Below are 27,149 nucleotides of genomic sequence, written 5' to 3'. Positions count from 1 at the left end.
AATCTCATTTTTGTTTTAGGTAAGCTGAACACTGAGACTTTAAGCATAAATAATTGGAAAGAATCAGTTCATAGGGAATTAAATAAAAATTTTGTTTACTTAAATAGATTTTAAATATAGTACTTGAATTTGAGAAAAATAGATTTTGCCTAACAGTTGTGATAAGGACTAGCTCCTATAACATCAGGAAAAGCTTTTTAGTCAAACTGATTTATCTGTGCTGAGATTTGTCTCTGTGTGTGTCACCTGGCTGGTTCTCACGTCTCTGACTCTGACATCATAGTGCAGCAGCAGGACCACGGAGTTACAGCTTTACACATGCAGTCAGCCAGCGTGAAGCCCAGCTGGGGGAGCTGAAGGGGCAAAGAGGTTGAAGGAGGAGTTGGGACTCCTGGGAGTAGAAGAGATGGGAGACAAGGCCATTCCTGAATTGTAGGTGTGGTACTGAGGGTGTAGAGGCAGAACTGGCAGGTAGGTGAAAGTAAATCACTGTATCCATGAAGACAAGGTCACCAGTAATCCTTATATTTGCTCCACGGCTCACTTGGTATATTTGCCACGTACAGCTCCATCTGGTTCATCTCCTCAGAGAGGCTATCTCTCCGTCTAATTAAGATTGTCCTGAATTCTAATTATTCTCTAACAACCTATTTTCCCCCTTCATAACCCTCATCAAAACTGTAAATTATGGGTTTGATTATTTACATGTTCTGTAATCTCCTTTGTTTTTAGCATCTTGTCTTTCTTGGGTAGGTTACCCTCTACTAGCTTCTAGTTGCTCAATACATAACTGTTAAATGAATTACGATCAAAACTTTCAATTGGTTGCTTTTGGCTTTAACCTTTATTCAGTAGAACTTGAGTCAGAAAGAGAAAGACAAATACCATATGATATCACTTATATGTGAAATCTAAACTATGACACAAATGAACTTATCTACAAAACAGAAACAGACTCACAGATGTAGAGAACAGACTGTGGTTGCCAAGGGGGAGGGTGGAGGGAGGGATCGGGAGTTTGAGTTTAGCAGATGCAAACTATTAAAAATAAAATAAAATAAATTGCTGCTCTTGGCTATTTATTTGGATCTCTCATGAACATAACCAAAATGCTCAGAAATGTCCGTGTTTTTTTCAGAGTGGTTATTCAGGCGGCTTGCAATAGATGTTGGTGATTGCTTACACCAAAAATGCAGCTATTCATCTTAATTTAGTATCATGATTTATGTTAGTTTTATTAATTGCTTTTTATTGATACCTACTACTGATTTAAAATGATATTTTGGGGTTAATTTAGCTTTAGTCTTGAGAGTAATATGTAGACTTGGTAATGAGGAGAATTTATGAGTGAATGATTATAGAGCAGTTTGGCTTGTCTCTGGTTTTGGAGACATCTGCATGCTACTTCCTTTTTCATCGTTGTTAATGAAGAGCTGCTTGGGATCTTCCTTACATTGATGTTTCCAGTGAACTCTATTGATATTTACTGAGCTCTTTTTCAGCTGTGTGTTTCTTAGCTTTGAAAGATTAGGGAGTAATTCAACTTAAACACTGGCTTTCAGCCACATCTCAATGTACTCATATAGTCAGTAAAAGTTCTCTCAGCCCCGCTTCACTATGAACAATGCAGCTCTTGCTAGAGCAATTAAGGAACATAACTAAAGATAAGGGCTTTGTCAAATATCGAATATGTGGTGGTGTGTATGCTAACCTTAAAGAAATACTCGTGAATTCTAAATGTCTGCTATTGTCCTGAATCTCTGAATTAAGTTCTTTACATCATGTTGACTAAGATATACATTAGAATTATATTTACTAATCTTTCATGCAAATTTCAAAGAAAAATCTGCCTGGAACCTTGGTTTGTTAATTAGGAATAATTAGGAATATTATGTACTTTTAATCTTTTGCAGGTCTAAATGTTTTTGGAATAGGTTGGTTTTGTCCTAGTTCTGGAATAATTAGTAGGAAATACTAAATATAACTTATATTTGCAGAAGTGGTTTGGGTGAAGTCATTTATATTATGCCTTGACAACACCTGCACATATGGGCACTGGATTAGTTACTATATAATTATGATAATTGAATGGTCCTTATTAAATTATGTCAGATTCGAATTAACATTCAGAAAAGTAATGATATATAGAAGTTTTAGTTACATATTACTCTGAAATAGAGTAGGAAATGTATTGGCTTAGGTTGCCTAGTGATTTAAGATTATGACTTAAATCCCTTCAAGTGCAATAAAACCGGTTGTCTGACTTTGAACTTCTCACTAATTGCCTTCATTCATTTATACACTCATTTTTCCTTTTTTTCAAGCTAGCAATTATCGCTCTCATTATGATGTAATTTGCACATCACTGTAAAAGTTTAACAAGGTTGGAATTCAAGCTTGACTTTTCCTTAGTTCTACTAAGGACCCTTTCTGTGCAGAACCCTTCCTAAATTAAGGCCGGGGAGAGCTTCGTGTTCTTGTCAAGAGCATATCTGACTCTGGACCAGCACTGGCTGCTACATCTTCTTACCTTAAATCTGAACCAGGGTTCGCTGAAGGCAAAATGTGGAGGAAATAGGATCTTTTCAATAGGGAAGTTCTCAGCATTTGTTTTAATTGTGCCTTTGCCTCTGTACTGCATCACAAAGCAGACAAAGATGTATTGTGATCTCAGAGAAGTTGTGAGAAATAGTGAGATATTCCTAGGAATGGATTTGGTCGACTTTGGATGTGATAAAACATGAAAAATGTAAAACTATAAGGCATTAACATTACTAAAGGCAAATGGAAGAGTTTATATTCCATGAGGAGTGAAAACAACGTAGGTAACCATTAATGGTTTTGTTATCCAGGAAGTATTCTGGGTTCTCTATTGAAAAGAATCCCAGTGATATGTGCCCCTCCTGTCTTTATCGCTTTGATGTGTCATTGAAGTCACAATAGTAAGGCTTGTAGAGAAGAGGCTGCTTTTTGGGAGAGTTCAAGAATGGGTTAGTTCTCGTTGTCAAAGCTCTAGGAAAATCTTTATCCCCAGAAAATGAGAAGTACCAGTAATAATTGGATAGTGTGTTTGGATTGGACTCAAACCTGAGATTGAATCTTGACCCTGGCACTAACCAAGCCCGTGGCTTGGGTAGTCTCTCCCAGCCTGTTTTCTCAATGAGGATAAACATACCTATCTTGAGAATCTCAGGAGGACTCTGATAATAATACATGTTATTTGCCTAGAGTATTTCAGTTTCTCAGTAGAAGATATTTTTATTATATGTTTATGCCTTGTCCAGGGTCCCACCAAAAGCAGGACTTAAGACAAAGTTTTTGGGGAAGACCATAACTATCTTTCTTCTTTGGCTTATTACTCAAAAAGGGCCATAATAAAAACAAGCCTAATAATTGGAAATAATTGAGGGGAAACCAGAAAAACATATTCTGTGTGCTCATCTGTAAATTGGGGATAGTTGTATCTGATTTATAAGATTGTTGTGAGGATTAGATGAGTTAACATATGTGAAGGCTTAAAATCATGGTACACAGGAATGGCTCAACAGTATTATTATTATTATTATCTCGTTGCTAGTATTGTTATTGTTACTATAGAATAGAGATTAAGCTCAGGCTCTATAGTTAGGGAGAACTGTGTATCCCTAAACTTTCTAAATGGGCAACCTTAACCTTGGGTATTAACTTAGCCTCTCTGAACTTAGTCTCATCTATAAAATGGAGATGATAGTGCTTCTTCTCTGGTAGGGCTGTTTGAGAATGAAAAGCAAGAAAATAGAGAGTTTAGCATAGTTCCTGGCACATTTGAAGCACTTGGTAATGTTAGATTTTATTTAGCTATTCATTTATTTAGCATTCATTTGACAAATCCTTATTAAGCACCTACTTACTATTTGCCAGGCATTCTTCTAGACACTGGGAATATAGTGTTATATACAACAGAATCATAGCCTAATGGAACTAACATTTTATAATATTAAACAGTAGGCTTGAATTATTTAATATTTTTAATCAAAGCAATTTTTTTCATAAGGAACAAAAACTAGACTTTACCAAATAGAAATCATATGGACTTTTTAAGTAAATAAAGATGTTTTTATTTTCATATCATTTACACGAAAATGGATGCTTCTGAATACTTTAAAATAATTTGTTTTCTCGAAAAGTTTGAAGATCTCTACTTCTCATTAGAATTTTATTTACTCTATTAATTTACATAATAAAATTAATAAGTCTTTATATACATACATAAAATATACTTGAATGTATTTAAAATTTTCTAGATACAGAGTTAGTACATAGTTTCAAAATTGTTGGCCTCGGGGATATTCAGCCCTTACCATGCTTTTTCCCTCAGAGATGATGCAAAATTTAATTATGCTTTTAAAAAACATTGTGAATGATGAATCTATTGATAAGTCAAACTAAGTGTGAAATCATTATGCAAGACCATTTTGCTGTTATGTGATTTATTTATAGATACTTGATCTATTTTTTCCACACAATCACTGAGTAAGTTTTAACTTAGTAAAGGAGAATACTATTCTGTCACCCTTAAGGCTCATGGCAAGAATTTCACTGTTTGAAAGGAGATATATTCTTAACTAGCATTTAAAATTGTAATTTGGTAAACTTTCAGTCTCAAACTTTTTTGGGGTTATGTTGTCTCTGTGAATAGCATTGACTTAATGAAGTAGCAAGAGGGGAATTTGTAAATGCAGAAATGAAGTAATTTGAAAATCTATTAGCTGAGAGAATTGTGCTCATGCTATCTTTAGAGGACACAAAGGAAAACAGTAAAAAAACAAGAACCAAGAACCTTGTATAAAAAGAGACATAGAGAATGACAGTCAACAACAGAAAGACCTGCACAAAAGAAAATAAAAAGTGAAAACATTTATCCTGAGCTGCATGATATTAAAATGTCCTGAAAGAGCATGAAAGTTAATTTTGCCTTTATAAATGTCAAACACGTTTCTGGGTGAATGAGAAGGCTAAGCACTGAATCATTAGCGGTTGTTTTCTGAACACAGCAGAACCTATAGGATTCTGGCATGCATAAGAAAGCCCCTTAAAACACGGTGGGTTTATCATACTTGTGTGCATTTTTCATTGTTGTTGACAACATAGTCAAGAGCAAAGAAACCCATGTTGCGTTATGCATTGAAAGACAAGATGATGTAAAAATAAAACACTGGGGAGGATTCAGAAGACCTGGGTTCTAATTCTTTCTCTATTCTTCATCTTGGCAACTTATTCAGGACCTCAGTATATAGGGCCTCAGTTCTGAAATTAGAGGACTGAGATTAAAGAGTTAAATATATTCTTCTCTAAGGCTCCTGCCAACTCTAGCATTCTGTAGCTCTGTATTCTGCTGTTCTCTTACAAACTAAACTGTAGACACAGTAGCATCCTCCTTGCTTAGACTTCATGGCCAAAAGAGCTTACTCTATGTTTAGAATGCTAATCACTGGAAAGCATAAAAGACATGAATATCTTGGAATTAAATAAGCAAATGGTTACTTACACTAGAAAGTTCCTGTTCCACTAAGCAGATATTCTTGATCAGAATAAGACGAGGCAACACCCTCACCATGCCGTTTTATAGTCTAAAGGATGATTGTGTATGTTAGTTATTAAGTGACCAAAGAGAACATGCTTTCATATGGAAACTTGTGACTTCTTCAGGAAAGCAGATTTGGAACTGAATTATAAATAAAAGAGAAAATCTCAGTGATTGACATATTCCCGCATTCCATATTATTACCATTCATCTAAAAAAACCATTTACTAAACCTTTCTATATACAAAACATTTATATTTGCAGATTGACTATTCATACTTAGACATTTCTCACTATTTTAGAAGAATAATCAAAAGATAGAACATATACAAGATAAGTAAAATGTAACAAACTGGCATCCTAATCCTACATTCTGTGTTTAGAAAAAAGAAAACAAGCTCAAGTTGGGATCTATAATCAATATGTTTTTCAAAATGCTTTTAGGAATAAATAGCTCTATGGATAAACATGATTGGCATACTGTACATTAATCCCCTTTCAGATATTGACACTGAACATTAACATCCTCTGAGAATGTTTTGCGGTAAATTTACTTTAAACAAATCTTTATTGATGTATAATTCACATACCGTAAAAGTCTTCCATTTAAAGTATACAATTCAATGATTTCTAGTATGTTCATTCACAGTCACAACAGTCACCTTTAGATTGTTTTCATAACTACAAGAGAAACCTGAAAACCTTTAGCTGTGACTCCTCAATTCACTGAAAACCACTCCCCCTCCAGCTCTAGGAAACCACAAATCTACTTAGTCTCTATAAATTTGTATGTATTGGACATTCTATGTAAATAGAACCATACATGTGTTTTCTTTCATACAGTGTAATGTTACCAAGCATCATCAGTGATTTAGTACTTCATTCCTTTATTGCCAAATAATACTATGTTGTAAGGATAAACTACACTTTGTTTATACACTCATCAATTGATGATCATTTGGGTTGTTTCCTCTTTTTGGCTATTATGAAGGACATTGCTATGAAGCAATATTAAATGTTATTCCCATGAAAGTTTTTATGTGGATATATGCTTTCATTAGTCATTGGTATAAACCTAGGGGTAAAATAGCTGGGTCATATAGTAACTCTGTTTAACAATTTGAAGAATTGGAAAGCTATTTTCCAATGAAGCTGCACCATTTTATATTCTAACCAGCATTGAAGGAGGCTTTCAGTTTCTCCACATCCTTGTCAACACTTGTCATTGACCATCTTTTTTATTATAGCCATCCTGGTGGGTGTGAAGTGGTATTTCATTGTGGTTTTAATTTGCATCTTTTAATGGCTAATGATGTTGCACATCTTTTCATGTCCTTATTGGCCATTTGAATAGCTTCTTTGGAGAAATGTCTCCTAATATCCGTTGTCCATTTTCTAAATTGGGTTATTTTTTATTAATTTAGTTGTAATAATTCTTATTTATATACTCTAGATACAAGTCACTTATCAGATAAGTGATTGGCAAATAGTTTCTCCACTTCTGTGGGTAACTTTTCACTTTTTGATGGTGTCTTTTAATGCACAAAAGTTTTTAATTTTGGTGAAGTTTAATTTATATTTTTTGTCATTTGTGCGTTTGGTGTCTTATCTAAGAAACTGTTGCCTAAACCAAGGTTACGAAGCTTTACTCTTATTTTTCTTTTAAAAGTTTTATAGTTTTAGCTCTTACATTTAGATATGTGGTCCGTTTTCAGTTAATTCTTGTGTGTGGTATGAGGTATGGGTCCAACTTCATTCTTTTGCATCTGATATCCAGTTGTCCCGACACCATTTGTTGAAAAGACTATTCTTTCCCCCATTGAATTATCTTGGCACTTTTGCTCAAAATCAGTTGACCGTAATCTATGCTCTTTTCCCTAGAGTCTCAATTCTATTGCCTTAATCTACTTGTCTATCTTTATGTCAGTATCATATTATCTTGATTACAATAGCTTTGTAGTAAGTTTTAAAACAAGATGTGTGACTCCTCCAACTTTGTTCTTTTTCAAGGTTGTTTGGCCATTTTATGTTTTTTACATTCCAGTTGGATTTTAGAATCAATTTTCAAATTCTGAAAAAAAGCAAGCTGGGATTTTGATGGGGCTTGTGCTTGAATCTGTAGATCCATTTGGGGAGTATTGCCATCTTAACCATATTAGATCCAAACTCTATCTATAAACTCTATCTTCCTTTCTTGAATGGACCCATTTCAAGGTGAAGGAACATCTCTAGTGACATTCTCCATAGCTCTTTTCTTGGCAGAACTCTGCTTAATATTAGAAGGCATTTTTTCACCTTTGTTGATTACACAAGACTGGGGAGGGCAGCATTTAGTAGAATTGATATTTATCTCAGACCAGATTGATGAACTGTAATCAACAATGTGAAATTTGTAAGCCTTAGAAGTAAATATATTTAGGTTAAAAAATTTAACTTCTCAGCAACAGTTTGGAAGAGGTTGTGTGTGTGTGTGTGTGTGTGTGTGTGTGTGTGTGTTACGCGGGCCTCTCACTGTTGTGGCCTCTCCCGTTGCAGAGCACAGGCTCCAGATGCACAGGCTCAGCGGCCATGGCTCACGGGCCCAGCCGCTCTGCGGCATGTGGAATCTTCCCGGACTGGGGCACGAACCTGTGTCCCCTGCATTGGCAGGCAGACTCTCAACCACTGCGCCACCAGGGAAGCCCTGGAAGAGGTTTTGAAAATAGCAAATTATGTATTGCATATATTTATTTTAGTTTGAGAAGAAAAGACTTAGGGCATGATGGCTGGCCTTTTAGGTATCTGAAATTCCACGTATGGAAGGTGAAACAAAATGAAGCAAAAGAATAAGATGTCATAAGGGGATTGATTCAGTACTATGAGCATGCTCTGTACATTGTAAGAGGCTATTTTGATACACTTATTAAATGATTATTTTTAAAATATCCTAATAATATTTGCTACTCTGAATAATGACCATCAAAAACTGCAGGAGGCTGAAAGATTAAAAAAGATACTGTCATGTCCAGTATCTTATATTTACCAAACAGGAGAAATGGATTAGAACATTTTAGAACAATTCTTATCAACAAAATTTGTAAAGGATTTAATCTTTCTGTCCAGTTGCATATAGTCCAAGAGAGACTATGGCACTATGGGTACTTTTTGGAGTCGACCCATTTGGTAGCTGGCTTTATTTCTTTCTGGTTTAGAAACAGAAAGCAGAGGCCTGGAGGAATATCTCTTCCATAAGTAAAGTAGCAATTTTAGCTAACATTGAGATTACTAATAAGAAGAGTTGCTGATAATTACCAAATGATTTCTTTATAAAGTTGGTAGCATTATTAGTCTCATTTGTTAATGATTGAATTGAAGTTTAGAGATGGTATATAACTTGCTTACAGACATAAAGCTAGTTAATAGTGGAGCTAGCACGACTCAAGGGTGTCTGAGTCTAGCTGCTGTGTTTTACCACCTTCCAAGATAAAAGCTTACGCAAGATTATGAAGGTTTAGTTTAATGGCTTAATCTCTTAAGCATATTTCTTATTTCCCTTATTCTGATTGTACCATTTCTGTTGCACTTCCTTGGCTTTGAAAAACTTTATGGGAATAGGTAATGTAGTGATTCTGATACACCGGTTTGTTCTTTTGAGTGTGTTGGAATTTCTAGGCATGAGTAAATATGGTGACAGCTTGATATCTGTTAATACCGGCAGGTCATGAGAAATCAGGAAGCACTAGACATGCAAGTTGTTAAGGGATATTTGGTTCATCTCAAGCCAGTTTTACGTATTTGTTAATCTAAGACCTGTTAGTCTGATCCTGATTTTGTTTATCCTCAGTTATCTACGCCCTTAGGGGTGCTTTGATTTGAGTAAAGTCTGAGTAAATGTGGCTTGAAAGGAGAGTTTATTAAGTCACTATGGTTCCCTAAGTCAACACACTTTATACCCGTGCCCTCTAGGAGCTGCTGATATTCTTTCACCATCCCCAGATGGATGCCCCAAAAGGGATGCTGTAATAGGGTACCACAAACTGGTACTTAAAACAACAGAAATGTATTATTTCACAGTGTTGACAGGACTACGCACTCTCCAAAGCCTCTAGGGGAGGATCCTTCATGGTCCCTTCTGGCAGCCACAGGTATTCCTAGGCTTGTAGATATATCACTCCAGTCTCTGCCTCCATCTTCACATGATGTTCTTCTTGTGTCTCTGTGTCTTCACATTTTCCCCCCCTCTTTTAAAAAAAATTTTATTGAAGTATCATTGATTTATTTACAATATTGCATAAGTTTCAGGTGTATAGCACAGTGATTCAGATATATATATATATATATTCTTTTTCAGATTCTTTTCCAATATAGATTATTACAGAGTAATGAGTAGAGTTCTCTGCACTATACAGTAGGTCCTTGTTGGTTATCTATTTTATATGTAGTAGTGTGTACATGTTAATCCCAGCCTCCCAATTTATCCCTCCGCCCACCTCCCTTTCCGTTTTCCCCCTCTTTTTATAAGGACACCAGTTATATTGGATTAAAGGCCTACCCTGCAATAGTATGACCTCATTTTAACTTGGTTACATCTACAAGTAAGATCACAGTCATAGGTACTGGGGTTTGGACTTCAACATTTCTTTTTGAGGGTCAAAATTCAACCCATAACACCAAATCTGGTACTTATAATACTGCTGGAGTGTGACTGACTGAGGTCAGTCCCTCAGAGCAATGAGAGGTGGATAGAATCACACTACTGAAAATAAGCTAGTCTCTTAGCATTTAGAATGATTGCTCTTTTCATCAGCTCCTTCACAAAATGGTTGTATTTTCATGATTATGTGGATTTTCTCATAAGGTCCACAAGATGATGTTATTTCAACTAGTGCAGCATGATATGACAACAGTAACACTGCAATGTGATGCAAATATCAACAACCACACAATCAGTAGACTAAGCAGATGATGTGCCTGAACTAGCTGTGACAATCAGCGAATGATTGATGTGTGATTGATGCTGCTGTTTAGCAGCAGCTGCTTCACTAAGAATTAGTTTTAGTGAATCACCGCTGCAGCTGCCATTTTTCTCTGAGCCAGATAAATCCTGACATGAACGAGGTGCTGGTATAGGAGGTGTAAATTCAGCTAGTAGTAAATGTCACTGACCTCAGTATGAGACATGTAGTCATTCTCAAATTCAAGGAACGGAAGGAAGGAGGTAATTTTGACATTAAATATATCTTTGTTGAGTTTTGTCTCTTTTTTTTGTCCTGTCCATAATCTTCTTGCCTTGAATTTAATGTCTTAAAGTGAAGCATATTTAAATAAGTTAATTCATCTTCTAAAAAACAAATTTAATGTAAAGAATTTAGTGTGTCAGCAACACTCTAGGGAAAAATACATCTTTGTAGAAAAGCATATTCAGACTTTCCTTTATTCTAATTTTGTACTTTAATGATGTCAGCAGTTTTTAAATTCAGCTGAGTGTTGGGCTCCAGTCATGAAGTGCATTCTATACAGCCTATCGTATTAGTCTGCTATAAATGTATCTCCAGTTCTAGACAGATCATGAATTAAGAAAGTGAAGGTTTTTTTTAGTTGACCCATATACCTGGATTTAAAAAAAAAAATCCTCAAATTGGTGACGTCGACAACAATGACAAAGAGAAACAAGACTGGGCTGCATCCCTTAGTAAAGGTAAATAGGAAAACCAGAAATGAGCATTTCAGTCTAAGCCTACTTATTGATGAGCTAAGTTTGAAATCTTGGTCGGTTTGCTCTTCAGAGAGAGTTCTTATAGATAGTGCCCAAGAGTCACTCTTCAAAAGACCCTTTAAGAATGAATTTATCTCAAAATGCTATTTCAGATTTTTTTAATGCTATTCTAAAATATGGAACTAACAATCTAATTTTTAGTTAGGTAGAAGCATCTAAATCTGCAGGATGTTAAATAGTTAGCAAAGATATATGCCTCAGAATAAGGCTTCTCTAATACATTTTTTCTACATGTGTTTTTCCTAGACTGTAGGAGAAAGAAATAGCCATGACTGAGAATATTAGGACAAAGTAGATTAAAAAGGGAGCCCTTCGGCCCAGGAAATAACAGGGTCAAGACCACATAGGAATTCATACAGAGTTAGTTTTGAAAGGAAATGGAGGTCAGGAAGAGGAAAAAAGTTGACTATAAACCAATTTTATTAATGAAAAAAATATCTAAATTTGAAATCTTCACAGACCTTTTCTGGTCCTTTGTTGGTCATAGGTTATTTAGAGGCAATGTGGTTTTAGATGAAGCTGAGTTTATACTCTTTTGCCCCCAGTAAAGTAATGGCCTGTGATCTTGTGCTACTCATTAACCTTCTACAGTGCAGTTTCTCCTTTGGTGCAAAGAACATCCTAATAATAATGACTATCGTTTATTAGGGCATTTATTCTAAGTACTTTTCAGACATTGTCTCATCGTCTCATTTAATCTTTGTAACACTCTGTGAGGCAGAAGTTTTATTTTCACATTATAAATAAGAAAAGTTGTCCTGAAGTAGCCCAAGATATAGCTGTTATGTTCTAGAGCCAATCTGGCTCCAGAGTACATGTGCTTAGCATTATACTGTTTTTAGTGTTAGAATCTCTCCCAGCTTTAGCCTTCTCTGACCAAACTTTTATGATCGTCTGAATTTCTTTGTCTAGTGTTCTCAGCACTGACACTGCCTTTCAACCGGACTCGAAGGGTAACATTGCAGAAGCCCATAAAGCTCCCACAGGTTATCTGTGCAGATATGGAAACTGAAGTCCAAAGGGTTTACTATTAAGAGATCATTATGTCCATTTCCTAAGAGCATCTTGCCTTACCCCAGAGGGCACCAAATCTATTTCAAAAACAATTTTTTAAAATTGGGGATCTATGATGGTTTTTTTTGTACTCCTCCCCCATCTCCCACCTGTGTTACTCTAGGAGTCTGTCAAATCACTTTCCGGTAGTTTTGCCAGGTGACAGCACATTTAATGCTAGTCCTGAGCTGCCTTCAAGGACATTGCTGTGCTTTTTAAAAAAACAGATTGGGTTCCTTTGAACAGGTTACTGATCTTATCAAGGTGAGGATGGAGCATCTGGTGTTAAAATATAATGCTAATAGGATGACTCATCAAAACCACTTTGAAAAAAAATAGGTGGCATACCCAAAGTGACCTCTAAAGTAGGGTTCATCAGCTCTGCTCTCCCATGTGTTTACTCTGTGCTGCTCCTGTGGGTTGACTTAGTCAAGCACCACTATCATTACTGAGTTCGTCTGACTTTGTGGATTCAAATCCTGACACTGCTTGGCACTGGCTTTGTTATAATCTTGGAATTCCTCAGGTATCCAATGGTATTAATGTTTACCTCTGAGGGCTTTTTTAAGGATTCCGTGAGAGAATGTTTAAGATGTAATTGGAAAATCACGGGCACTCAGCAGTTGTTTGCTCCCTTCCCTCCCAATGAGTTGGTATATCACTTTCATATATGAGTTTTCATCGGCTTTCTTTTGTGAGCATAAATATTTGAATACCAGATCTAAATCTGCTGGTGTGAACGTCACAACATTGGATGTAGTACTTAAAATTTTAACTGTTTTATTATTAACATAAAAATTACGTGTTAACTGTGATGCTTAACAGTTTTCTCTTTAGACCCAGGCATACCTATTAAAATACCGTAAGTCATATGGAACACATGTAAGGCTTATGAGTTGATTTTCTGCTGTTTAAAGACTATAATACAGGCAAGAAAGTAATATAGGCTAATAAGTTTAATGTTGTTGGAGAAATTTAAAAGGTACTACCTTTTTTTTTTTTTAAAAGCTACTTCCTTTATTAAAGCTTTATATAGAAACATTATGAAACAGTGGGTAGTTTAGAATAAATATGTGTCTGGTGCTTTTATGGTGTGGTTTTTATATGACACATGGTAAGACGGTGGAGAAAGGGGCTTTACTGAATGCTCAGAGTGGCTTTCAGATTTTGTGTTAAATGCCAGGAATTTTAGAACCACATAAGCCACGCCTGAGGGGTTGGGCAGAACCGATGGGAGTGAGGCTAGGCAGTTGTCCACATTGAATTCTAAGCCCTATGAAGGGCAATCCTCCCTCCTGCCCCACCCGTGGAACACACACATACACTCTTCCCTGATACCATCTTCAAGGTAAGAAAAAAACTTTTTTCCGCAAGCTAATTTGGTGATGTACAGCAACCTTTGTTTAGGTATTTTGCAACCATTTATAAGGGAGAGGTCATTTGGGGGCAGGCCCTCCCACTCTGATTTACTTGGATGAATGAATGGTAATGTCTGGTCATTATGTAAAAAAAAAAAAGAAGCAAAAAGAGGGGCTGTGGAATCCCAAAATTCAAGCCAGTATTAAGAACTTGAGAAGACTGATTATGAAACTCAAGTATAATGCTAGAAACAACAAGGACAAAACTATCTCCAAAACATTTTAAAGACCATGGATAATACAATCACTATGTGCAGAGGGAAAGATTACTAACAGACATCTCATCAAAGGAGAGGAAGGGAATATCAGTTTCTCATACAAAGTGAATTAGTATGATTGGTTGCAATGAAAATGTAGTGGTAAAGAATCCTGGAGTTTTCCCGGATGTCTTTTGGGTGGCTGAAATGTACATTCTTCTGGTTAAAGTAGAGAGAAAATAATCTTAAGAAAAAGCTACGATGGTGAGCTTCATCAATGTGAAGTGGACAGTGGAATGAAAAAAAACAGAAATCTTTGATTTGAGTCCTTCCTAAAAAATACCCTCTGGTTGGATGGCTGAGGCCAAGTGGGGAAGAAGGACTGTTAGAGGGCATGGTACCACAACAGTGCCTGAATATTTTGGAATACTGGTGACCTTTCAGTAATTGGAATGCATCTGGTAAGTGATACAGATTGCATTCCCAAGCTCTTGCTTCATGTAAGTAGCAGTTGACCTTCATGTTGCCAAACTTAGATGAACTTTAAGGTTTAAATGTGCAATTTAGATCCACTACATCTTTGAAGGTAAATTAATAAAAGTTGGGGAGGAGGCTTCTGTTTCATTTTGTCATTTCTACACTTGTAAACATCAGCCTCCTAGAAAGGAAAAGGGCAGTCACAAAACACTTCTGCTTCCATTTTCCTTTTTTCCTTTCTCCTCATTGCTTCCTCTCTTATGAGAATGATAAAAGGAGAGAATAAGTATCTGTCGTTTGTTCTTTGCACTCTTGAAACTCTGGAGGTTTAAGTTGAAACTAAAGCATGATTGAGACCTGACCTGTTCAGAACTCTGATTAATGCTTTTCTATTTCAAGAAATGATTAATTTTTCATGATACCTTTAAACAGATTTAAGAAGTTTTGACCACATCAGATTCCTTTTAAATTTGCTTGCCATCTAGGATCAAGGTTAATTCTATTATTCCATGTTTTCAATCACTACCCTTCTCTTTATTAAGATAATAATGTTATTTTTTTTCCTTTTCTGATTACTGCTTCTTCTGTTGTCTCCTGTGAGAACACGCTATTATTCATTGACACACTCTGATCTCTTTTAGTCTGAGATTCTATCAATTCTCATCTTGTCAACTCTATATACTATACAAAATTGCTGAAATTTCCATTTTTAATTTTCTCCTCTTGTCTGAGTTCCAGGCCCATAGTTCCAGTTACTTACTCTGCTGTCCCCTTGGCAAGATTGCCAGCATCTAAACTTACTAGCTCTTCTTCTCATCTGTTATTTTGTTAGTGATTCTGTGATCCAGTTCCCTAAACGTAAGACCTTGCAGTTGTTTCAGCTCATTGCCCTCCTTCGTTCACCTTAGCCTATTACCACATTCCATGGATTTTTCCATTTTGAAATGTTTTTTTTATTCATCTGAATTAGTTAAGATATCGGTTTGACAGTTATAATAAAGTCCCCAAATAATAGTGGATTAAACACAATGGAGGTTTAGTTCTGTCTTATTACAGCCCAGGTAGATGGTACAGAGGTGGTATAATGGCTTAACCATGTTAGGGATACAGGCTCCTTCCATCTTGTTGCTTCGTCATCCCCAAAGTGGTTTCCTTGTTCACGTGGTGAATATCGCCACACAGATACAGTCCAGTTTTCAGAAAGGGGAAGAGAAGAGGGAGGGGCCACACTCCCCTCTCTTTTAGAGTATAACCTAGAACTGCATACATCACTTCTGCTCATAGCTCATGTTTAAATGAGAAAATCCATTTGCATGGCCATATCTAGCAGCATGAGAGGCTTGGCAGTGTGGTCCTTAGCTATGTACCCATCTAAACTTTCTATTTCTTAGAGAGGAAGGCGAGAAGAGCTATTGGGAGCCCAACTAGCAGTCTCTGCCACACCTTCCTTAATCCAATTTTACTGTCTTCCCCTTTGGTGGGCCTTTATTGCCAATGCCAAGATTACTTCTAGAGACTTGCAGCTGGATTTACTGTTTGCTTATTATCAACTCACCCATTCTTTATTTTATTTTATTTATTTTTTTAATTTATTTAATTTTTTTTGTAGTACGCGGGCCTCTCACTGTTGTGGCCTCTCCCGTTGCGGAGCACAGACTCCGGACGCGCAGGCTCAGCGGCCATGGCTCACGGGCCTAGTCGCTTCATGGCATGTGGGATCTTCCCGGACTGGGGCACGAACCCGTGTCCCCTGCATCGGCAGGCAGACTCTCAACCACTGTGCCACCAGGGAAGCCCCCATTCTTTATTTTAAAGAGCCACTTTTTTTTTTTTTTTGTCTTGTTAAACCTCAGCTTAGAAGCATACAGCATAAAGTCTCTGTTTCAAAGTTCTTTATAATCTGATCCTGTTTTACCTGCTTCTAATCTTTTTTCAACTTTCATTCATTCTTCGTTTATCCAGTAAATATGTGTTGAGTGCCTACTCTGTGTCAGGCATAGAGTCATTTGTTTTCCTAAGCTAGTTCATTTGAGTTCTATGGATAGAAAACATCCTCACGAATGTCTGTGCTCTCTCATGTCACAGTGATTCATCTTTTGATGGTTGTTTTCATCTTTATAATGCTTGAGAGATTAAATGCGTCTTAAGGAGACAGCCTTTTAAAACTGGGTCTTGCAGTTGAAGTGGTCGATTTGCTTTTAGGAATCAGATGAAGTTCAACTGACATTTTGAATGTTCAGGTCTTTACACATTTTAGAACTATGATTTGCCTTTAAAAACAAAAGTGGAAAATAATGCCCCTTGAAGCAGCTATAACTATATTTAGTAACTCATTGAAATTGTAAACTAGCTCAGTGCAGCCATGGACTGAGTATTAACCTCATGTGTTGTAGTTCTCTAGATGCTTATTTGTTCTCAAACAACTTAACTTTATCTTGAGTCCTACAGACTGAGGTGTAAGGTCTATATTGCAGAGCACACCTTGACTGGGCTTCTCCTCCAAGCAACATTTCCTTCTTCTACAATCCTAGGTATTATAGAGGCAGACATTTACTTAATACAACTAACCAGACATCATTTTTATGTTTGTACTTCATTCTTTCAAAGAAATTCCCAGACCAGGTCCAGGGCTAGGGTGAGGTACGTGAGGCCAAGTTGTATAAGTGCAGAATAAGATCTTTATTTTAAAATTTGATGTTTTTCATCATAGATCTTTTGCACTAATTTTGATTTTTAAAAAACTATTGCTTTAACTATTATTTATCTTGATTTTTGAGGTTGCAGGACCCCCTGAAATCTTGTGTATGAAAGTGCACTGGATCCTTCTTCTTTATGCAGATTTTTGCATATTGACATGGCTGACTGCTTGAGTCATGAAAACTTTCAAGTTAGAAAATATATATTTCAAAGAAAAAAATAAGTATTCATCATTTTACCAAACTCTAGAAGCAAAAATACCTTAAATCTTACCAGATCATACTTTAAAAATTTATATTTGCAAATGAGATCAGATAGGGAATGTGCAGGGAAGCCAGTTCATGAAGACAGGGCAGGGGCATCTAAAGGGAGTATAGCCAAGTGTCCAGGATTAATAATTTCAGCTACTTTATCTATTACATTGTCTTAAAATGGCCTCTCTTGTTCCATCTTCAGCTTGGTAGCCTTATCTCTAAAATGACAGTGTTGTCAAGTAATTTTCAAACTGCACTCCTGGAGGGAGAGGAGAGGAGGAAGGAGAGAGAGTGGGTAGAGACTGAAGCTGCATTAGCCAGAGCCCTTCAGCTTATATCTGTCTTATATATTGGCCACCTGCTAAAGAGTTCATTTGGGAAAAAAAAAATTTTTTTAATAGTTTGAAAATCACTGAACTAGCCGATTTTCAAAATCTCTGCTAATTCACAACCCTGTGTGTGCATGTGTTTCTAATACGATGAATTTCTGCTGAACCACTCATATCTAGATCTGCTCCCCTTGCAAAGCCTATAATAACCTTTGCTGAGACCATTGGCCTTCTCCCCTTGGGAATCTCTTAGCCAGTATATGTTATATGTATATTGCTATTTAACTGTAGTTCCAAGAGATAATGGAGAGAGAATTAAATCTTGTGTAGTAGCAATGTCTTATAAATTCTGCATCCAATCTGGAAGTTCAGGAAGAACATAGTAGAACACCTAGTTATATTTACAGTATTCTTATCTTATTTTACATTTCTGTTAATGTATTTAACATACATGATAATGATAATATAACATATAAATTATACTAGTCATTAGAAGAGTGATACTTATAAATTTATAAAAATAAATATTCATAAATAAGAGATGTGTGCTCAAAACAACTTGTTGTTCTTGTTGTTAAGGGCATGCCACTGTTCTTAAAACCTTTTCAGGAATTACTTCTCTTTTGTTAGTAAAGTTTTTGATAATTGATAATTTAAAGGATAAGTAGAGACTCAGTCTCTTAATATTTAGCGTATTTGTGTTTAGCATATCCTCCATAAATCTGAATTTTGATGTATATGAGGAATCAAAAATTCAAGTGGATATTATTTTTAAAGTCCATTGCATGAGTATATTTGAATGTAACATAAGCTGCAGCTGCAAAGAAGTGGAGAGGGAAAAATAACTGTCACTCTTCTATTTCTTTCTTTCTTTGGTTCTAGTACAATGGGCAGAGATAGGTGGAAATTTGTAAAATAAAACCAAATTTAATCCTGGAAAAAGTATAAAATTATAGAGATTTTTAAAAATATGCATTTTAAAGACAAATAACAGTGTTTAGTTTTATCTAACTGACTTTAAACTGGATTCCTGTTTACAGTTTCTACTAGATCATTGCCAAGAGCCGTATGCAAATGTTTGAAAAATTAGGACTACAGAAGTATTTTTCTTAATCTTGCTCTTTTAGGGGTGCATATTTGCATTATGTTATGTAAATTTTGAAGCTTATAAATTTTAACTTTGTTACTACTTCCCATAAGATCATTTGTTCATTTATTTTTCAATTCCTCTTCTCAGTTCCTTTATTCAGTCTAAACAAATAGGACTCATGTGAAGGGAAATGGTCTCAGATACACAGTGAGAGGAACAGTGAAAACCATATAGGAAGCTGGGTAGAGGAACGCGGTTAAAAGATGTCTGCTTTGGTTTTAAAATTCTTCCACAGTGACAAGTATGCATTCAAGCAACTCTGAGTCTGAAAAGCACCTCACAAACCTTGACATTCAACAGATATTTATTGCATCCCTCCTACCATGCGCAAGATGAATGAGTCACAGTCTATACCCTCAAAAGGCTTTAAAAAACTTGTGTGAGGTGGGAGGTGAGAGGCAGGCACTAATCAGAAATTAATAATATAGGTGATAAGTTCAACAATAGAGATAGGCCAGAGTGTTTTCGAGCACAGAGGAGGGAACCTGCCTCGTCCGAGGGGGCATAGAAGCCTTCTGAGAAAGGGGCGTACAAATGAACCCTGAGTGGATGAATATGTGTTAACCAGAGGATGGGGAGGGGATTGAGGGCAAAGAACCTCAGCCAGCAGGGCACTATAAACAAGGCACAGGGGGCTTAGGCAAGGTGTGACTGCAGAGCTTTAGGACTAGCCCAGATCTGGCATGGGTGAAAATGAAGGAGAGGTAGATTGGGGCCAACTTCTGGAGGGCATCATGTGCACTGTGAAGGGGCTTGGACTTGATCCTGTAGGTGACGGGAAGCCTGTGAAGGATTAGTTAATCACAGAATGCTCATGGGCAGAGTTACTTTGAAATAATTCCACCTGACATCTTTGTAAAGAATGGATTTGCAGGAAGCAAGAATGCATAGAAGAAAGTCATTTGGGATGTTGTTGCAAAGCTCCAGTAAGAGTGAATGGCAGGCCGAGCTAGGGCAGTGAGAGTGTGGTGGAGGGTATTTGCAAAGTGCCCTGTTGCTATCAGTGGCTGATGTTAATACCTGTGGTGTATACTCCTGTTATTTTTCACCTTTCTTGGGTCAGATGCTCAGCCCTGAGATACAGGGCCCAATCTGTAAAGAAGAATTATATGTACATAGTTTATCTTCATTTCTGGGAGCAAGATGCTTGGATTTCTTCCACGTGGTCTCCACATGGGTATTAGGAATACTGGTACAGCGCTTCAAGGCACCTGGGAAAGATGTAAAAGATTCTCTACAGTCATATCCCCAAAGTGCAGTATATTTTGCCGAATAAAGGTGTAGTTATGCCAAATATTTTTTACAGTCATTTTCTGTGACTACAAATGTTTGCTGTAATGGACGGTTATTTTTATGTGATGACTTTCTTAACTTGACATTAATCCCTAATAACACTGATGCAGTAATTATTCATTGCATTTTGTAGCTGGCAGTCCTAGGTACTAACACTTGTTATTTGAAATGAAGCCGCTTAACTTTTAATAGAAAATTTTATTGTAGAATTGGAGGCTCTGCTTTTCTGAAGGAAGTCAAGCAAGTCATGGTGTTTACCAGTTTTAAGTTTAAAAAAGACAAAATGGGGCTTCCCTGGTGGCGCAGTGGTTGAGAGTCCGCCTGCCGATGCAGGGGACGCGGGTTCGTGCCCTGGTCCGGGAGGATCCCACGTGCCGCGGAGCGGCTGGGCCCGTGAGCCATGGCCGCTGAGCCTGCGCGTCCGGAGCCTGTGCTCCGCAACGGGAGAGGCCACAGCGGTGAGATGCCCGCATACCGCAAAAAAAAAAAAAAAAAAAAAGACAAAATGATTAAAATTTGATAATCTAAATTAATTTTCACCTTTTCTGGTTCTTCATAGTTTTTTTTTTTAATTTACAGGAAAAAAAGATTTATCAAAATTTCTTGCTAAACCTGACTTAGAAATAGCAGCATATTTTAATCAGAGATTTATAAGTATTTTTTTCTTTATTTAGGAAATTAGATATTGATTTTGTGGAAGAAATGACTTCCACAATAAAACACTTGACAGGATATAGCAACACAATCTGAGTTGGCATGCAAAATTTGAATGAGAGCAAAACAGACACAAAACTCACCCTTCAAAAAACAAAACCAACCAAATCCTCAGTCAGAAAGCCTTCACCAAATCTGTCTACAGCTAGTGAATGTTTAAGTTATTTTCTTGCAATTTCTCTTTCTTGATGTCATTTTCCTTACTTTTTTCCCTTTGTGAAAATATCTGTGTGTTCACATATTTTAGAGAGTCTATAACATCAATGGGAAGGAAGAGAAAAAGAGTAGGGTATGAAAACAGGAAAAGGGAAGAATTTGAATTCTGTTAAAAGTTATATGGCTTTGGATAACTTGGTCTTTTCCATTAATGCTTTCCATTAATGCTTTTCCATTAATGCTTTTCATTAATGGTCTTTTCCATTAATCAAAGCTAGATCTCATAATAGCTATGGTCCATTTGGTTTCATCATATTTATGAAATGCCTATTATTGTGCTATACCCAAAACTGGTCAACTCAAGAATGGGGACTGTAGGAGACATTTCCTATTTCAGTTTAGCAAGAGATCAAGACAAGCACATCTTTTCACAAACATATTTTATTAGACGAATTGAGAAGAACTAATGAGGGTGAAAAAAAGCTTTGTCCTAAAAAATCTATCTGTAGTAATAGCATTTTATATTGTATTCTCTGAAAGATATTTCAGGTCTAATGTAGTCCTGTTCTAGCACTGAAGCAAACAGTCGACATACTGAGTTGAAGGGCACACAGTCTAGGGCCCGTGGTATAAAGACAGATTAATGAAGCAGAGTCAGGTAACTAAGGTCTGGAGCTGGGTGGGCTCCTCGCCAGCTGGGTGAGACCTTGGACAGCATACTTCTGGGCTTCTCAACAGTAAATATTTGTTTTGAAGGTTGTTGACTAGAAATGATGACTACCTTGGATCATTTTATGATTCTAGGATGTCCCTTAAATATTGTTGCTTAGTAGGTACTAGTCATTATATCTTGCCTAATCTATGATTATTATAATGACATTAACAGTTGTGATTTAGCTAAAAAACCAACAACAGGAACTGAGACATATTTCTAACTTGCTTCCTCAGATAAGATCTCAGCAAATTGTTTAATTAAAAGGTTGTACTGCACTCTTTTTTTTTTTTTTTTTTTGCGGTACGCGGGCGTCTCACTGCTGTGGCCTCTCCCGTTGCAGAGCACAGGCTCCGGACGCGCAGGCTCAGTGGCCATGGCTCACGAGCCCAGCCGCTCCGCGGCAGGTGGGATCTTCCTGGACCGGGGCACGAACCTGTGTCCCCTGCATCGGCAGGCGGACTCTCAACCACTGCGCCACCAGGGAAGCCCCCCAGATATTTTAAATAAGCATCTTAGATACCCTTTGAGAAACACTAATTTTCCTTTATAAATGAGCCCCAAACTAGTTGATCATCAAAATCACATGAGAGCTTTGTAAAAAACATTCCTAGGGTTCCATCTTGAAGGTTCTGATTTGGCATATCTGGTGCAAGGCGTTGGAACTTGTTTTCCAAATGTTACCCCACTGATTTTGATATTTGCAAACCACTGCTTTACAGCCTTACCGTATCTCTAATTTTTTATTCATAAAGCTTTTGGCTGTGCTTACTGTGTATGAACGAGGAAATACCGTTGTGGATACGTGCTTCAGCTAGTCCACATCAAGTTACAGGAGTGAAAAGGATGAGGTTGCATGCCTGCATTTGCATGCATTACCCAGATCAACAGTCTTCTTACCCTTGGTTGTATAGCTGCATTAAGTAAATCCAAGTGCTGAGCCCATACATCAAAGAATCCCTGCATGAGAAAGCACTATAGGAGACCATCTAGTTCAAACCTCATATTTCACAGAGGAGGAAAATGACGCTCAGAGCTTTGCCCAAGGCTATGGGCAAGACTAGGACCAACACTTGGATTTCTGCCCCCAGCTCAGTTCTATTTCCATCACAATCGGCTGACTATGATTCTGCCATTTCAGGAACCTGCAACACCTATGAAACCAGTTTCTCTAGTGTTGGCTGTAGGCTTCCCAGCAGGCATAGAAAGTGCTCTGTGACTCAGCTTTCTTACCTTTCCAGCTGTCTGAAAGTGAGAGCTTCTTCTTTTCTGACTCCAGTTCTCTGTCCTGAATAAAAAGAAGCAGTAAGGTCTCTGAGGGACTGAAGGTTCTCACTAGGAGAGGAAGCCTGTTCCAGCAGTGGCATCATCTTCTCAATCACCTTCTCGATTCTTCCTCTTAGCCAGAGCCATCTGTGCCTTTTCTCAAACTCCCTATCTCTATATAGCAGAGCCATCATCATCTTAGTCTGTCTTCTTATTCTTGCATCATTTTTTCCCCCGGCATTCCTTACATCACTTTAGTTGCCCTTATTTGGATACTGTTCAGCTCTGAAGAGCCATTACAATCAACAAACATCAAGTACCACTACTCAGTCCCAAGAACAGTCTTGGGTATCAGAGATGTAAAATGAAGCCAGCATGGTCCTAGTTTCGGAAGAATTCACAGTATCACAGGGAGGGAGAGCAGTATAAAAATGCTACAGGAGTGCTTGAGAGTGTCACACGAGCCACGGCTACCACTTCTTAGGGGAGTCCAGGAAGGCTTTTGGAAGGAGGGGACATTGGTCTGTTTTGAGTGCAAAAACTATAAGCCTCAGTATAAACGAGCAATATTTCGCAACCACATGAAGAGAATGTTTCAAAGGCTTAATGAGGAGAGCCAGTGCAATTGAGATTAATAAGGCAAAATGTCAACATGATGGAGAGAAGGGGACACTGCAACATGTGGCCGAAGACCTGGATCTTCTCCTCACAGTAACCCCTAACCTATGTAACCTTGGCCAATCCAATCAGACTCCTTAGACCTCATTTGACCGCTTGTTCAATTCATTCAAATAATGAAATTCATGTTATAGGCTGTCCAACATACTTGGGATACAGTCAAGTGGAGCAAAAGTGCCTCCCAGACACTTTTTTTTTTCTGAGCTGAGGCTCAGTGTTGAGAAGTTGTTGACCTAATCAAGAGAAGCTTTGGAGGGAGAGTGCTCCAGCCGGTGGCCTGAATGTGGAGGTGAAGGGAGTACGTCTGGGAGCTACACGTCCTAAATGGGGAGCAGTTTCTTTCACCTGCCAGACCCAAGGTGGGGGGAGGAGTGGCAAGAGGTGAGGATGGGAAGTAGGTGGAGTGTAGATCAGGGAGGGTGTTGTTAGCCATGCTAAGGAACTGGATGACATTTTCTTGGCATAAGGGGAGTAGTCAGAGAACTGAGATAGTGATATTTGCTTGGCTAGTGTAAAGAATGGACTAGGGGACAACAAAATGGAGGCAGGGTAATGAGTGAAGAGGATCATCTAATCTAGAGAGGCTGGTGCCCTTAACTAGGGTAGTGAAAGAGCAGAGCAGTCAGTCCATTGGTTCAAGAGCTATTTAGAGAATAGACTTTGTATGACTTAATTATCATGGAAGGTGAGGGGAAAGGATGCCTGCTGGGTTTCTGACTTGTGCAACTGGATGGATTATAGTGCTATTCACTGAGAAAGAAAACACAGGAGGAGGAACAAGTTTCAAAAGGAAGATGAAGATCTGTAATAGGAGGGGATGAGACCCGCTGATGTGTCCTGGGCTCTTCAGTGTTAACTGGCCTTCCACGCTGAGAACATCACACACATTGTCCCACTTAATCTTCTCAACTGTGGGAGGTATTATTATGTGCACTCAGAAGATGTGGGAGCTGAGGCTCAGAGAGCTTAATGCCTCACATAACATCCCTCAGCTAACAAGGAGTGGAGCGAAAAGTTCAGACCAGAATGCTAAGCCAGCTGTAGTTCCTTCTAAAGCACACATACCTTCTATTCTATCACTCTGCTTTCCTTTTAGCTCCGACACATTTAATTCTTTGAAAATAGGTCACTTGTAGAACACAAATAACTGTAGACTTTATGGATTGTTAAATCGAAGGCGTAAACTCTACCTTCTAATTTATTATGTCTCACTTGGAATACTGCAGCTGCCTCCAGACTCATCTCTTGAATCCACTCTTCTTTCTCAGTCTATTCTATTTGCTGTAGCCAAAGTGATCTAAGAATTCAATTTTGATTGTCACACTATTGCTTAGAAGACTTCAGTGGCTTCGCAGTACTTTTAGAATAGTAGACCCAATCTTTAACACGCCTCAATGATGTAGCCCCTGTTAAGTGAGCTACTCCATCTTGTGCCATTTCTTACCTTCTTCTCTGCGTTTGGGCCACACTGGCCTTCCTTCAGTTCCTGAAATGTGCGTGCTCTTCTCTTCTGCTTGAAATACTCTCTTTCTACCTCTATACCAGATGTTCCTTTTGTCCATATCTCAGCTCGTATTATCAATGCGTCAGGTTCTGATACACTCACGTAAGTCCACATAATTTTTCATCTACGACTTACCACAGTTTGTATTCATACACGGATTTGTGTTGATTATTTTTTTCTCACCCATTAGATTCCATGAAAGTAGTTATATAATTCTTGCCAGGCATATCATTGGCACTCGTAGATATTTTCTAAGTGAATTAATAAATTTATAAATGAATGAACATGATTCTGTATTAACTAATTTATGTTTGATTATGTATTTGGTATATTACTGTTTCGAATTTAAAAAGAACATTTTTTTGATTCCTATGAAATAAACTGAGTTTCAGTTATATACAATATTATTTTTTAATACCTCAATGATACAGTATTTCCCCGGTATTATATTTTAATTGTTTTTCCCTTTCAGAAGTCAGTTTTCCTTTGCTCGTTAAATGAAGGTGATTCCAATAGCATAGGGGTAATTACCGAATTGACATTTCTTTGGATACAACCAATTAAACCAAGGCAATTAAAACTTGGAAATGGCAACTATAAAAGAACAATATGTCATCATTCAGTATTCCAATGAAGGACGGAAATGTGTTATAATTTGTTTTTAAATGTCACATCTTTATTGCACTTGCTAATTGAGACTTTCCATCCCAGCCTTGCTGAAAATAATTTAGAGTTTTCAGGAGTGATATCTTATTTTTTTCCCCTCAAGAATGATTCTCTGTCATGTGACTATCATACTCTAACACATGACGCTTGGATAAGGAAAGGATGCCATTAATGTGTAAGCCCACAGCCCGAAACTGGAGGTGGGCTGTCAGTACTCAAAATAGGCTCCCAGGACTCTGGGCTGAACAAATGATGGGACTGTGGGATGGACTCTAGCACGAGAGATTTTTGCATTCTGTTCTACCCATATATTGCTGAGACCCTCTGGAATTGTCTACTGAACATTGACAATCATGGTTATCTAGCCTTTTGATCTCTAAGAGCTATCTGAGGGACTTAGATTACCCAAGTGTTAAACATTTTTTTTAAACTTTTAAATAGCCTATAATTCCACATGGAAAAAGGGCGGAATTAAAGGTAGGTAGAAGAAGGCTGACAAGTTAGTGATTAAACTTATGGTTGTTACAGGAGACGGCTGCTGGCCATTAGGGCCATGATTTATGATACAGTCCAGTGTTTGCCAACAATGAATATCCTGATCCCCTAGAATTCTATAGAATTAGTCGAGGGGGTCCACAAAGCCATGCATCTGTGTCTGAATAAATACTGTCACATATCATATATACTAACATTTTTCAAATGTATATAGATTATTGTTATAAAAATAAGGGTTAATTTCTTTAAAATGTTTATTTTATAGTACCTTTTCAACTGTTAAATGTTTTCTCAATCAACAGATATCTAAAAAGTGTAGGTTCTTCAACTTTGAGGAGTCATCTTGCTATTAAACCTCAATAAACATAGTCGTAGCTTCCACACTCCAGGAGTACAATCTGTTCTGTTTGTTTGTTTTCCCCACACCTACTATTTCTTAGAATCCTCAGAGTCTATGAATCTACCCTGGGTGCTAGCTGTCACTTTTTCTGGTCTGGTGCTCTGGTCTCCCTGCTCACCATTCCCTGCTGTCTCCTAAAGCTTTTTGATGCTGTTGCAACTCTCTCTAGTCTATGTCATCTTAGACTGTCCCCAGGGTACTCCCTTTGTTGCCCAAAGCAGAGATATCACTAAGATGGTTGTAGTGCATAGTAAACTTTACCAAAGACTTGAGGATAATATGAGAGAATTATAGTGCAGAAAAAAGAAACCTAGAATTAGATATTCAACATCATTACTACACAAGTCCATTCATTGTGCCCATTCTCCGGGG

At 37.4% G+C, this 27,149-nt stretch overlaps 1 protein-coding gene across 4 annotated transcripts in view; it reads left to right on the top strand.

Moving 5' to 3' along the window:
* PKIB (cAMP-dependent protein kinase inhibitor beta) overlaps positions 1–27,149 on the top strand; it is a 102,776-nt gene that overhangs the window by 41,775 nt on the left and 33,852 nt on the right. The window contains exon 1 of one of the 4 annotated variants that reach the window (XM_060167434.1): positions 13,677–13,719. The exons of the other annotated variants lie outside the window; for them this stretch is intronic. The gene's annotated coding sequence lies outside the window, so the exon portion shown is untranslated. Of the gene's footprint in view, positions 1–13,676; positions 13,720–27,149 lie in introns of those variants that run through there. 4 annotated transcript variants of the gene reach the window in all.

The sequence above is a fragment of the Lagenorhynchus albirostris genome, chromosome 12, assembly GCF_949774975.1.
Source record: "Lagenorhynchus albirostris chromosome 12, mLagAlb1.1, whole genome shotgun sequence".
NCBI lineage: Eukaryota > Metazoa > Chordata > Mammalia > Artiodactyla > Delphinidae > Lagenorhynchus > Lagenorhynchus albirostris.
The sequence above is the reverse complement of the archived record's forward strand: the minus strand, read 5'-3'. Positions and strand labels throughout refer to the sequence as shown.